The sequence below is a fragment of the Crocuta crocuta genome, unplaced genomic scaffold (genome assembly GCF_008692635.1).
Source record: "Crocuta crocuta isolate KB4526 unplaced genomic scaffold, BGI_CrCroc_1.0 scaffold56, whole genome shotgun sequence".
Lineage (NCBI taxonomy): Eukaryota > Metazoa > Chordata > Mammalia > Carnivora > Hyaenidae > Crocuta > Crocuta crocuta.
The window spans coordinates 2,363,627-2,379,056 of record NW_027531334.1 but is presented as its reverse complement, the minus strand read 5'-3'; positions in this window follow the sequence as shown (position 1 = coordinate 2,379,056).

Here is a 15,430-nt window from a genome sequence, read left to right as displayed (position 1 = left end):
AGTCAGTTGAGTGTCTGACTTCAGCTCAGGTCATGATCTTGTGGTTTGTGAGTTTGAACCCCATACTGGGCTCGCTGCTGTCAGCGAAGAGCCTGCTTCAGATCCTCTGTCCCCTCCCTCTGCCCCTCCTCGGCTTATTCTCTCTCAAAAAATAAGTAAAAACATCACAAAAAATGTAGATTTGGGGGCTTCATCCCAGATAAATGGGAAGCACTGGGTAGGGCCCAGGAATCTATATTTTCAACAAGATACTAGTTAAAAATACAAATTGTCAACCCACTGTCAACCTGACCTACTGAATCAGTCTCTAAGGGAGGAATTCCAATCTTTAAGGGTGGAGTCTGAAATTTAATGAGTGCCCCAGGGGATTCTTATCAGGAAAATTTAGAGACACAGGCAGGTATCTTTAGTTGGTGGAATTTCAGGCATCTGACCAATACCCTACTGTAGGAGAGATTATTTGGGATATGGCATGACAGGTGAACACATCATTTCATTTCACGTATAAACCTGTAAGGTCAGATTTCCCTTGTGCCCATGAGTCAGCATTTGGTCATTACTGTTACAGTTTCAGTTTTGAAACTATAAAACTTTTGAGCCCTTTTGAAAGCTTGCAGATTTCATATTACAACTAAGATACATGAAGTAAAAGTTCCAAACTTCTCAACATCTAGAATCTTAAAGTAAAGGATGCTAGAGCTCTATCACATAAGTAAACATACTTATCACATGGGGGTGAGAGGCAGGAGTTTATCTGAAAGAGGAACATCGCCCAGTTTACCAAATGTCACTTTAATATCCCTCTCAAACCTCATTTTAACCAATTCAATTACATCTATCAGTGTACAGTTGTTTCCGTATGGTATTTCTCCTGATATTAAGCTTACATTCCTCACATTAAAAAAGAACATTTATTTAAAAAAAAGAATACTTATTGAAATAATGAACTATATAATATTGTCAAAAATCCTTGTCCACTCTCTGATTAACCTAATAAGGAAATGTTACATTTAATACAATATTTATATAACTAAATACAAATATAGCCATTAAAATATTTAAAGTGACATGAATTTTTAAAGAAAAAATTCAAAATGTTATGTTAGTAATCTATGAATTACTATATTTTATGGCAAGAATTATTTCTGAAATTAGTCAAATCCAATGGTTCTCAAAGTGTGGTTTTGAGATCACTTGTATCAAAATCACAACTTTTAAAACTGCTTTTTCCCCTTGCAGTAAAGCCTATGTGTAGTAAAATGCACAAATCTTAAGCATAACATTCAATGAGTTCTGACTAATGCACACACCTGCGTGACCCAACCCCTATCAAGGTACAGAACATTATTACCAGCAGAGAACGTTCTCTCATGACCCTTAGTCAATACCTTCTCTACTCCCACAGGGGCAGCAGGCGTTCTAATTTTTTTCACTACTGAACTTTACATTGCGTTAACTGAGAATTCTGTTGTGTCAAGCTTTCCCTCAGCATATTTCTGAAATTTCATCCAGAAGTTTGTTCCTTTTTTATTGCTGAGTATGAACGTATGCCTGTGTGTGAGTTTATAACACAGCTTTGTTTATTTTCCGTTGGTGAACACCTGACCATTCCTGTGTTTTGGCGACCAGGAAGAAAAGCTGTTCTCCATGAACATTCTTCTGTAACATTTTTCACGGGTATAGTCTTTCTTTCTGCTGAGCAAATACCCAGGAGTAGAAATGCTTATTATACACCCTGCAGTTTCATTCCTAAGTATCTACCCAAGAGAAATTTTAAAAGTATATCCACAAAAAGACTTTTATATAAGAACAGTTGTCATACTTTCCCCAGAGTGACTACCATTTTGCATCCCCACCCAAAATGTAAGAGCTCTGGTTGCTCAATATCTTTCCAACACTGGGCTTTGTCTGCTTATTCATTTCAACCATTCTGGTGGTTAAGTAGTGGAATCTCATTATAGTTTAATTTTCATTTCCTGGATGATTGATAATATTGAATAATTTTTATGTGCATTTTTTGTGTGCACAGAAGACCATCTGTAGGGGCCCCTGGGTGGCTCAGTCAGTTAAGCATCCTACTTTAGCTCAGGGAATGATCTCACAGTTTGTGAGTTCGAGCCCCACATCAGGCTCTGTGCTGACAGCTCAGACCCTGAAGCTTGCTTTGAATTCTGTGTTTCCCTCTCTTTCTGGCCTTCTCCCACCCCTTCTCTCTCTCTCTCAAAAATAAATACACATTTAAAAAAATTAAAACCATTTGTGGATCTTTTGTCTGTTCATATATTTTTGCCAGTTTTTTTTTCCCAAATGTGTATTTATTTTTGAGAGAGAGAAAGGGAGAGATAGCGTGAGCAGGGGAGAGGTGGAGAGAGAGGGAGACAACACAGAGAGAGGGAGACAGAATCTGAAGCAGGCTCCAGGCTCTGCGCTGTATGCACAGAGCCTGAAGCAAGGCTTAAACCCACGAACTGTGAGATCATGACCTGACCCGAAGCTGGACGCTTCACCAACTGAGCTACCCAGGTGCCCCGTCTTTTTGCCAGTTTTTAAACTGGATTATCCTTTTATTATTGATTTATAGAAAATATTCATATATTCTGAGTTACTTATATCTTCTGCATACTTGTCATTTGTCTGAAACATATTTTGCAAATATTGTCTCCCACTATGTGATCTACCTATGCATTTTCTTTTTTTTTTTTTTAAATGTTTTATTTATTTCTAGGAGAGAGAGAGAGAGACAGCGTGAGCAAGGGAGGGTCAGAGAGAGAGGGAATCACAGACTGAAACAGGCTCCAGGCTCTGAGCTGGCAGTCAGCACAGAGCCCGACGCGGGGCTCGAACCCACGAACCGCGAGATCATGACCTGAGCGAAAGTCGGACGCTTAACCGACTAAGCCACCCAGGCGCCCCTACCTATGCATTTTCTTAATTGTGCCTTTTGGGGAGCAATAGTTCTTAATGAAGTATAACTTAGCAATTTTTAATTTATGATAATTTCTTTTTGTGGCCTGTCCAAGAAACTTTTACTCATCCTTAAGATAGTCTACTATGATTGCTTCTCCAAGGTTTATAATATTGTCATATTTAGATCAATGATCCGTATGGGAGGAAGTAGGGGTTAAAGTTCATTGTTTTTCCATATGGATTTAGTTGTTGCAACATCATTTGTTGAAAAGATTTCCTTTCTTCAATGATACCTTTGTTAAAAATCAAATGTCCATATCAGTGCAGTTCCATTTCTAGGCTCTCTGTTCTGTTGTTCTCTCTTCTGAGCTATCTTTATGACCACACATACTGACTAAGCATATGTTTAAAATATTGATTCCTATGCCCTATAACAGACCTGCTGAATCAGAATTTTAGGAAAGACAAGTCCAGAAATACAAGCTACGTAGTTGATATTTCTGTACCCTACAGTCTAGGAAGTGCATTACTTTAACACTGTTCCTTCCTCTAAAACTGATACAAATCAATGAGCTCACAAACCAAAGAGTCCACTTGGAAAGAACAGCGTACCTGGAATTGAGAAAATGAGCTCTAATTCTAGATTTGCTACTGCAAAGCTAGGTATCATTTTATTTATCAAAACTTAAGGCCCACGTTTCTTCACATGTAAAACAAGGGGGTAGGGCTAGACTCAATCATTCAGGTATGTACTGAGTACCCTCACTGCCTAGGAATTATAGATATAAAGATGGAAAAGGCATGTCTTCCCTCAAGAAGAACACAGTCTAGATCGGGGCTACCCAAAAAAACTCTGTGCAATGGAGATATTCTATATCTGCCTTGTCCATATGGTCGCCATTAGTCACACGTGTATATTAAATGCTTGAAATGTGGCTAGTGAGACCACCAAACTTTTAATTTTATGTAATTTTAAGTAATTTAAATAGTTACATGTAGCTAGTGGTTACCATACTGGGCAGTGTAGATAATTTAAAAATAACTGAAAAGAAGATAAACTTAAAAATTGGTTAACTGGGGCGCCTGGGTGGCTCAGTCGGTTAAATGTCTGACTTCGGCTCAGGTTATGATCTCACAGTTCATGGGTTTGAGCCCCGCGTTGAGCTCTGTGCTGACAGCTAGCTCAGAGCCTGGAGCCTGTTTCAGATTCTGCATCTCTCTCTCTCTCTGACCCTCCCCTGCTTGTGTTCTCTCTCTCTGACTCTCAAAAGTAAATAACATAAAAAAATTTTTAAAAATTGGTTAATGAATGTCGACTTCCTACTTTTGTTACTGTCCTACTGCTACATATCTCTACTCTGGGAAACTGGGTCAGCAGTACATGGATTCATTGTAGTAATTTTGTAACTTCTTTTGAGTCCATAATTCTTTTAAAATAAAAAGGTTTTAGGGGCGCCTGGGTGGCTCAGTCGGTTAAGCATCTTACTTTGGCTCAGTTTATGATCTCACAGTTTGTGAAGTTGAGTCTCACGTCAGGCTCTGTGCTGACAGCTCAAAGCCTGGAGCTTGCTTCACATTCTGTGTCTCTATCTCTCTCAGTCCCTTCCCCACTCACCCTTGTCTGTGTGTGTGTGTGTGTGTGTGTGTGTGTCTCAAAAAATTAATTAATTAATTTAAAAAAAAGGTTTTAAAAGTGAATTTAAAAATTGGTAAATGCTACCTCAAAGATTTGTTAATAAAATGCTATGAGAGAACACAGTATCAGGCATGTTTCTTGTGGGACTCAAAAGAAAGCTAGGTTTTAAAGAATACATAGTATTTTTGTCAGTCAAGATGGAGAGGAGAAAGGATATGCATTAGCAAAAGAGCAACTTCAATGGCCATGAAACATTAAAAAAGTCTTGTGAGTCTGAGAACTGCAGCAGAAATATAAAAAATATAGGAAAGAGGGAAGGAAGTAGGAAGTGTAGACAGCAAGAGAACTTAGACTAGACTGTGAAGGAATTTTCTGTGCCTGTAAGGGTGTTCAGATTTCATCTCTGAAACAAAGTTACCCTGGTCTGCTTTAAAATGATAAAAAGTACAATGAAGTAAGGATTTTTCTTTTTTATTGACATATAACTTATATACAATAAGTCATTAATTTAAATTCACTGCTCAATGAATGTGAATACATCCATATAACCACAACTAAGATCAAGATACAGAACATTACCTCAAAAGGCTCTCTCGAGGTCCCTGCCACTTAATCAATCCCTTGAAATTTCTTTCAAAAATATACATTCAAAGAATATGTATTTCCAAAGAAGACATAAAAATGACCAACAAGTACATAAAAAGATGTTCAACATCATCAATCATCAGGGGAATGTGCATCAAAACCATGAGATCTCACCTCACACCTGTTAGAAGAGTTATTATCAAAAAGTGAGGGCCCTGTGTGGCTCAGTTAGTTAAGTGTCTGACTCTTGATTTCAGGTAGGTCATGATCTCATGGTTCATGGATTCAAGTCCCACATTGGGGGCTCTGTGCTGACAGCATGGAGACTACTTGGGATACTCTCTCTCCTCTTTCTCTCAAAATAAACATTTAAAAAAAAAAGTCAAAGGTAACAAGTGTTGGTGAAGATACGGAGAAAAGGAAACCCTTGTACATAACAGATGGGAATGTGAATTGGTGCAGTCATTATGGAAAACAGTATGGAGGTTCCTCAAAATTAAAAAAAAAATACCAAATGATTCAACAATCCCACTTCTAGCAATGTATCCAAAGGAAATGGAAACACTATCTATAATTCCATGTTCATTACAGCATTATTGACAACAGTGAAGACATGGAAACAACCTAAGTGTCCATCGATGGGTGAATGGGTAAAGAAAATGTGACAGACACACACACACACACACACACACACACACACACAATGAAATATATAAATATAAACTGACATGTATACATATGTATAAATTTCATAGACACATATATGTACATAATGAAATATTATTCAGCTTTAAAAAAGAAGGAAATCATGATATCTTTGACAACATGAATCAACCTGGAGGACATTAAGTGAAATAAGCCAGATACAGAAAGAGTCACTCTATGATCTAGCAATATTACCTAGGTATACATCCAGAAGAACTGAAAACACGTGTTCATACAGAAACTTGTACATGTGTCTGTTGCAGAAATTTTCGTAACAGCCAGTGAGTTGAAACAAGCCAAAAGCCCATGTGAATGATGAATGGATAAGTAAAATGTGCTATTCCTCACAAGGGAATGTTATTCAGCAATAAAAAGATACGGAGTAATGATACACGTTACAGCATGGCAATCCTTGAAAACATGGGAAGTGAAAGAAGCCTGATACAAAAGGTCACATATTCCATTTATATGAAATGTCCAGAACAGGCAAATCCAGAGACAGAAAGTAGATTAGTGGTTCCCAGGAGTGGAGAGAGGGGATAAAGAGTGACAGCTAACGGGTATGGGTTTCTTTGGGGGAATGATATTCTTGTACGGAGATGACGATACAAGTTTGTAAATATGCTAAAAAGCACTGAATTCTAAACTTTAAAAGGGTGAGTTTTGTGACATGTGAATTATATCTTAATAAAATATATAAATAAAAATTAAGGCAAAAGCAAAAAATTGTGCTATGAATATAAAATGTATGACATCTTCAGATTTAATCAACACTCTGAGGTAAACACTTTTTAAAAAAAAAATTAATGTTTATTTTGAGAGAGAGAGAGAGACAGATATCAAGCAGGGGAGGAGCAGAGAGAAGGAGAGAGAGAATCCTAAGCATGCTAGGCACTGTCAGCACAGAGCCCAACGTGGGGCTTGAACACCTTAAGATCATGACCTGAGCCAAAATCAAGAGTTGAACACTTAACTGAATGAGTCACCCAAGTGCTCTATGTTAGCGAACACTTTTTAAAAATCATTTTAAGACAAATAATTATATAATGATTTGTACACATTATATAACTACTTTATACAGAGTCTCATCTGATATTCACTAATTTATAAATTATAAAATAAGTGGCATTGAAATAAGTTAGTAACTTATCCACAGTCATACAGCTAACAAATAGTGAGGCAGGATTCTAACTTAATACTATCTGACTCCAGATCCCAAGTCCTTAACTATTTTAATAGTGCTCTCCCACCCCCTAAAAANCTCTGCCTCTCCCCCCCCCCCCAAAAAAAAAAAAAAAAAAAAAAGCAAACACACTATGGTACACTTTAGCAAAACCATGTCTTCAACTATTATATTCCTTCCATTTCAATATATATCTTATTGTCCTGGACATGTGTAGGTGGTAATATCTAGCCCAGAAAACTTAATTTCTCATATGGCTCTTGCTCACAAGAAAAGAAAAACATCAGTCAGAAGCCACATGCAGATAAAAAGCAACTGGATTTATAATTTTGTCATAAAAATATTCAAAAAATCTGCTTTAGACAGGTGCTAAATGTTTAATGTGGGAACCTACTATCAGCACTGGTTATAACGACTAAAAAGAATAAAGAGAGCTCATCATTTTAAAAATTACTACAAAGCTACACTAATCAAGGCAGTGTGGTACTGGCATAAAGACACATAGATCAATGGAATTGAATTAAGAGCCCAGCAATAAACCCTTACATTTGTGGCCAACTGGTGTTTGACAAGGATGCCAAAACTATTCAATGGAGGAAAGAATAGTTTTTTCAACAAATGATGCCAGGGCAACAGGCCACTCACATGCAAGTGAATGAAGTTAGACCCCTATCTCATTAACACATACAAAAATTAACTCAGAAAGAATCATATCACAGTTCAACATTATAGCTAACAGTTTAAAACTCTTAGTGTTCAACTCTTGGTTTGGGCTAAGGTCACATTCATGAGATGAAGCCCTGCATGGGACACCTACCTGACAGCACAGATGCTTGGGATTCTCTCTCTCCATCTCTCTCTGCCCCTCCCTTGCTCATGCTTTCTCTCAAAATAAATAAACTTTTTAAAAAAATGGGCAAAGCATCTGAATAGACATTTCTCCAAGGAAGATATACAAATGCCCAATAAACACATGAAAAGATGTTCAACATCATTAGCCATTAGGAAAATATAAGCAAAAACCATGTGAGATATGACCTCATACCAGTTAGGATAGCTAAAATAAAAGAGATAGTCCATAACAAGTGTTGGTGAGCATGTGAAATTAAAGCCCTCATATATGGCTGGTGGGACTAAAAAAATGGTATCGTCACTTTGGAAAATTTTGGCAGTTCTCAAAATGCTACACATAGAGGGCGCCTGGGTGGCTGAGTTGGTTAAGCGTCTGACTTTGGCTCAGGTCATGATCTCACGGTTTCTGAGTTCAAGCCCCACACTGGGGTCTGTGCTGAAAGCTCAGAGCATGGAACCTGCTTTGGATTGTGTGCCTTCCTCTCTCTCTGCCCCTCCCCCACTTGTGCTCTGTCTCTCAAAAATAAATTAATGTAAAAATTGTTTTTAAAAAGTTACACATAAGAGTTACCATATGACCAAGCATTTCCACTCCTAGGAATATACTCAAGAGAACTCAAAACAAGTGTTCATGCACAAAAACTTCCACATGAACGTTCACAGCAGTATTCATGAAAGCCAGAAAAGGAAAACAACCCAAATGTATATCAACTAAGAAGGGATCAATTGTGGTATAGTCATACAACAGAATATAATTCAGCAATAAAAGGAATGAAGTACTGATACATGCTACAGCATGGATGAACTTTGAAAACATTGTACAATGTGAAAGGAGCCAGTCACAGAAAACTGCATATTGTATGATCCCATCTACTCTAAGTTCTGAAACATGAAAATATATAGAGACTGAGAGTAAACTGGTGGTTGCCAGGGGCTGAGGAAAATGAGGGCGCTATGAGGAGGTGTGTGTTCTTTGGGGGATGATGAATGTTCTAAAATGACATTATGGTGATGTTTGCACAAGTCTGCAAATATACTAAAAACCACTAAATTTCACTTTAAATATGTAAACTTTATGGTATGTGAATTATATCTCAATCATCCTTAAAAAAAAAAGAAACCTTTTGATGTAAGTCTCTTCAGGTAATTTGAAATTCTCTATCCATTCATCGTTTTCATCAGTTTATACATCTGTTTTCTTTCAGCATAAAATTCTATTTAGCTACCAAACATTCCCAATTTTCCTAATACAGAGAAAATGTGATGTTACCAAAAATAAGTACTAGCACTTATTTAAAAAAAGAAAACAAAAACCTAGGTCTAGAGGTGCCTAGGTAGCTCAGTTGCTTAAGCGTCCAACTCTTGATTTCAGCTCTGGTCATGACCTCACAGTTCGTGTGTTCGAGACCCACACTGGGCTCTACACTGACAGTACAAAGCCTACTTGAGTTTCTCTCTCTCTCCCTCTCTCTCTGCTTCTTCCATGCTCATGAGTATTCTCTCTCTAAGTAAATACATGTAAAAAAATTTTTTTAACAAATGAAATGAATTGTGTCTTTAGATATCATGAAGAGAAAAACCTAATTCTTATCATTACATTTTCAAATTAGAATTAAATTGTCTTAGTTGAAAACATTTTATGGCCCAACGCTTAAACATAATTTGTCCATGGTTTGAGGAAAATCTTTTCAACCTCTATACTTAATTGTGTTTTCTTGTTGCTTAATGCATTCCTAAGTATTTTACAATGATTCAAAATATTTCATGGAAGATAAACACAGATTGGCAGTTTTTTAAATGTGTTCTATGTCTTTATCTGAGACCTCTAGTAAATCCTTAGTTCTTGCCAATCAAAATGCTTTAACCCACTGAACTAGAGTATGAATCGTGGAAATGACGACACAACTAAGCTTAAACCCCTGGTCTGGACTGCAGACATTTATACCATTAGTATAATTATAATAAATATCATTTTATACTTCTTATTTAACAGTTTATAACAGCTTTTCCTTATAGTAAAAGTAATATATACATAGAAAAGCCAGGCATAAAGAAAAAATAAAACTACTCTCAATCACATCACTCAGCCAGAACACACAAGAATCATCATTGATATTCTTATGGATTTCTTATGAATTTTTTCAGTATGCACCTGATTTTTTACAAACATTAGACCATAAGTAACTTTGCATTCTGCATTTTACTTAAGGTGAGCATTTTTCTGTCATTAAATATACAAAATTGTGATTATAGTTTCTATGTTTAACATCATGGTTGTGTACGTTCTAATTTCTATCATCTTATTTATGATTTAGGCATCTTTGCTCTCTGTATTTTGCTATATGAAACATTATGTGCAATTATCATCTTTACTATATTATAGGTTAATAATCCTCTACCTAGAATGTCCTATTACTGGTCTACCTGGTTCAACTCATTAAATCATAATCTGGCACATCCGTATTCTATAGTTCAGGGACAGCACNNTTCTTAGCCCAAAGAATCCTTCCTTATAGTGTTTGGGTTTTGTGGCAGCCTTCCATCTCAGTGGGCACTTGAGGACTCATTTCCGTGTGCTGTGCTGTCTTCTGCTTTGTATAACTGCTATCAGAAGTCCTAATTTTCTTTGCCATTACAAAAATCTTACATCCTTTACAACGTTGCTGGCTCCTTCCTGTCATTGCATCATCATCATGCTTGGCGCTATCAGTCAGGGTGGTTGCTAATTGACTGAGCAACCCAGGCGCCCCCTAGTCAGGGTGGTTCCTAAATGCCAACCCAGAGATACTACGACATGTATACAAAAAGGAAATTGATAAAGTCCTGTCACTGGAGCTTCTACTATGAAGATGAGTCAAGAAAAAGAAATAAGCCAAAGGTTTTGGATTTTTATTCACAAACTACACAAGCAACCAATCTGCATAAAAAATTATTTTCAAAGAATACAGAAATATATAAAGTTAAGTGGAAAGGTTCCTCAGCTATAAAATCTTGCTTTCCAGGAATACCTGCTGTGGACAGTTTGGAATTTTTTAGATCCTTACCCTTTCTTTGCTCTTCCCATACAAGCTATAAATACCCCTGGTTAAGAAATTATAACTGGGGCACCTGGGTGGCTCAGGCATTAACCATCTGACTTCGGCTCATAGGTTCATGAGTTCAAGCCCCACGTCAGGCTCTGTGCTGACAGCTCAGAGCCTGGAGCCTACTTTGGATTCTGTGTCTCCCTCTCTCTGACCCTCCTCCTCACTGCGTTCTCTCTCAAAAAATAAACATTAAAAATTTTTAAAAATATATAACCAAATTCCATTAAGTTTTTAAAAATTCAATTACAAAAATAATTCTTGGCCTTTGTAAAAATTTTAAACAGCAGAGATGTGTATGAAGTACCAATGCTCCTCTGCTTTTAACAGTCTGGTGGTATCAATTCCAGACATTTTTGCTATATAAGTCCAAGCAATTAACTATGTACATATTATAACTATTATGCTGAAGGAGAAGGACATATAAATTGCATATAGTACAAAATACCTTCCACTGTCAGTTCAAATCACCTCCGTGAAGTGATCCTGCTCCTTGGATAAAATTTAGGGTGGATCCCATGACTTTACTGATCATGACTATATAATACAAATCCTCCAGTCATTTTTAGTCACAAACAATCCATTGAAAATATCTCAGTACAGTTCCTCTGATGCAGGTAATACCTCTCTTCACACTGTCTCTTACATTCTCTCCCGCACCTCCAACTTCTGCCTCTGTCTGTCCTGAGGGCCCCAGTCTCTTTCTGCTAAGGTATCCCTGCCCATGATGGAAAGCCTATGACAGAGTGCCTGGACCAGCTCCTTCTGACACACTGTGGACTCGCATCTGATCCACAGAAATATGTACCTCTCTGATGTAATAACTCCTAGAAGTTTACCCCACAAGTCATATTCATGTATGTACAAAAGGACATTTAAGAGTATTCATTACAAAATTGTTTCAAGTAGCAAAGGACAAGGAAACACCCTAAAGTCTCATCAAAAGAATAATTTTAAGAAAAGGAGAATGATAAAATATGTTACAGTATTATGTTGAATCGTCTGAAATTGCCCATATTTGACTTTTTCTGCCTCTAGAAACTACAATTTCAGATGGTTCAACCTAAAACAAATTGAGGGGCACCTGGGTGGCTGGGTTGGTTAGGTGTCTGATTCTTGGTTTCAGCTCAGGTCATGATCTCACAGCCCGTGTGGGTGCGAGTCCCACATTGGGCTCCACACTCTAACAGCACAGAATTCTCTTTCCTTCTCTTTCTGCCCCTCCCCGCTCATGCTCACTTGTGCACACATGGACTCTGTCTCAATATAAATAAACTTAAAAAAATAAAAGATTGAATCATAATATCTAAATATTCAATCTAAATATATGTATATGTATGTACTATATGTATAATATAAATGTATGTATATATGTATAATATATATGTATGTATGTGTGTATGTATATATATAAAATTAGAAAATGGGCTGTATTGTGTCTCCCTCAAATGCATATGTTGAAATTCTAACCCCTAGTACTCTGGAATGTGACTATATTTAGAGACAGGGCCTTTAAAAATGTAATTAAGTTAAAACGGGTCATTAGAGAGGCACCTGGGTGGCTCAGTTGGTTAAGCGTCCGACTTCAGCTCAGGTCATGATCTCACAGTTCATGGGTTCACGCCCCACATCAGGCTCTGTGCTGACAGCTCAAAGCCTTGAGCCTGCTTCAGATTCTGTGTGTCTCTCTCTCTCTGCTCCTCCCCTGCTCACATTCTCTTTCTCAAAAATAATAAACATTAAAAACATTTTTTAGGGGCGACTGGGTGGCTTAGTCAGTTAAGCATCCGACTTTCACTTAGGTCATGATCTCGCGGTTGGTGGGTTCGAGCCCCGCGTCGGGCTATGTGCTGACTGCCAGCTCAGAGCCTGGAGCTTGTTTCAGAGTTTGTCACTCCCTCTCTCTCTGACCCTTCCCTGCTCACGCTGTCTCTCTCTCTCTCTCTCTCTCTTAGAAATAAAAACCATTAAAATAAAAAAAAAATTAAAAAAATAAAATAAAATAAAAACATTTTTTAATGGGTTATTAGGGTGGGCTGTAATCTGACTGGTGTCTTTTAAAAAAAACTTTTTTTAATGTTTATTTATTTTTGAGAGAGAGACACACACACACACACACAGCATGAGTGAGGGAGGGGCAGAGACAGAGAGAAACAGAATCCAAAGCAGGCTCCAGGCTCTGAGCTATCAGCACAGAGCCTGACAAACGCGGGGCTTGAACCCATGAACTGTAAGATCATGACCTAAGCTGAAGTCAGATGGTTAACCGACTGAGCTACCCAGGTGCCCCTGGTGTCCTTTTTTAAAAAAATTCATTTATTTATTTTGAGAAGGAGAGCATGAGCAGGGGAGGAGCAGAGAGAGAGAGGATGAGAATCCCAAGCAGGCTCCTCACTGTCAGTGTGGAGCCCAATGTGGGGCTAGAACTCACAAACTGTGAGATCATGACCTAAGCTGAAATCAAGAGTCAGATGCTTAACTGATTGAGTCACCCAGGCGCCCCTGCCTGGTGTCCTTATAAGAAAAGGATATTAAAACAAGGACCACACAGACATGAAAACTACCACATGAAGAAACCACAAAAAGGCAACCATCTACAAGCCAAGATGAGAGGCCTCAGAAGAAATCAAACCTGCTGACACCTTGATCTTGGACTTCTAGACTCCAGAGCTGTAAGAAAATAAATATTTCTTGTTTAAACCACCCAGTCTGCGGTATTTTATGGCAGCCCTAGCAAAATATATATATATGTATATATATATATATATATATACATATATATATACACACACACATGCACACACACATACACACACACAAACGTATATATGTACATGTAAATATGCATATGTATAAATGTACACATGTGTATATATACTTTTTAATTTAAAAAGTTACAAACATATATATTATCTATCCTTTGGGATGGGGAGAAGAACATAAATGTGTATGAATCGAATATGAATTACAATATGAATTAACTATTCAGTCTTTCTAATAAACTTATTTAAGACTGTACTTCCTCAAGGTACAACTTTGTTGACAGCCCATAAGTTCTAATATGTAATNTTTTAAATTATTTTTAAAATGTTTATACTGAGGGGTGTCTGGGTGGCTCAGTCAAGCGTCAGACTCTTGATTTCAGCTCAGGTCATAACCGCAGGGTTGAAGGATCAAAGCCCCACATCAAGTTTGATGCTAAACATGGAGTCTGCTTAAGATTCTCTCTCTTTCTCCCTCTGTCCCTCTCCCCCACTAATGATCTCTCTAAAATAAAATTTAAAAAATAAAAAATAAAAAAATAATATGCTGAAAAACAAAAAAGCAAATATTATCCATAACTACATCCCTTTTTTGGGGAGAGAAAAATTAAGAGTCCCCACCATCACCTATTCAGTTTTACTCTCCCCTATTTGGGAATCAATTTGACATCAATTTTCTTTATCTTTCTACAGAGTTATTAGATACACATATATTATATATATATATCATATTATCACATGCACATAAGTTTTGTATCAAAATGAAATCATGCTATATACGTCACTCTGAACCATGCTTTCTTTTTACCTAGAAATATGTTATGAACATCCTTCCAGGTAAGTACATATCAATTTGCCTTATTCTTTTAATACGTATGTAGTGTTACGCAGCACAGAGCCATAATTTATTTAGCTGGTTCTCATTGATCAATACTCATGTTTTCCCTCTTTCCCTTTTACTATTTTTGTTACTAAAAACAATCCTGAAAAAAAAAAGGGCTGCAATCAACACCTTAAGCTTTTCTTAGTCCCAAAAGCAACAAAAGATATCTTATTGCTTAAGTTGCATCTCCTTGATAACTTATGAGGCTGAATACCCTTTTACATGGTATGACTTATATTTCTTTTTCTGTGATGTGCTTTTTACTATCTTGATTTTTTCTTCCTTGTAATTTCAATTTTTATATCCTCTAACTTAAGTAAAATAAAAAGCTTTCCAAGTAGTTATATTTCCCTTTTTCGTTCTCATTTTGTTAATTTCTGTGTGTGTGTCTGTGTGTGTGCATGCACGCACACCAACACAGTTTCCTTGCATTATGTTTGGCAGTAAATAGTATCTGATTTTTAGGGGCGCCTGGCTGGTTCAGTCAGTGGAGCATGCAACTCTCCATCTTCTTCGGGTTGTGAGTTTGAGCCACATGTTGGGTGTAGAGATTACTTAAATAAATAAAATTTATTTATTATTTGGGGTGCCTGGGTGGGTCAATAGGTTAGGTGTCTGATTTCAGCTCAGGTCATGATCTCAGAGCCCTGCATAGGGCTTTGGGCTGACAGTTCTGAGCCTGAAGACTGCTTCAGATTCTGTTTCTGTCTCTACCTGCCCCTCCCCAGCTCATGCACTGTGTCTCTCTCAAAAATAAACATTTAAAAAAACATTTTTTTAATAAATAAAAATTTTTAAAGTGTCAAATTTTTAGAATTTGAGATTTTTTTTGGC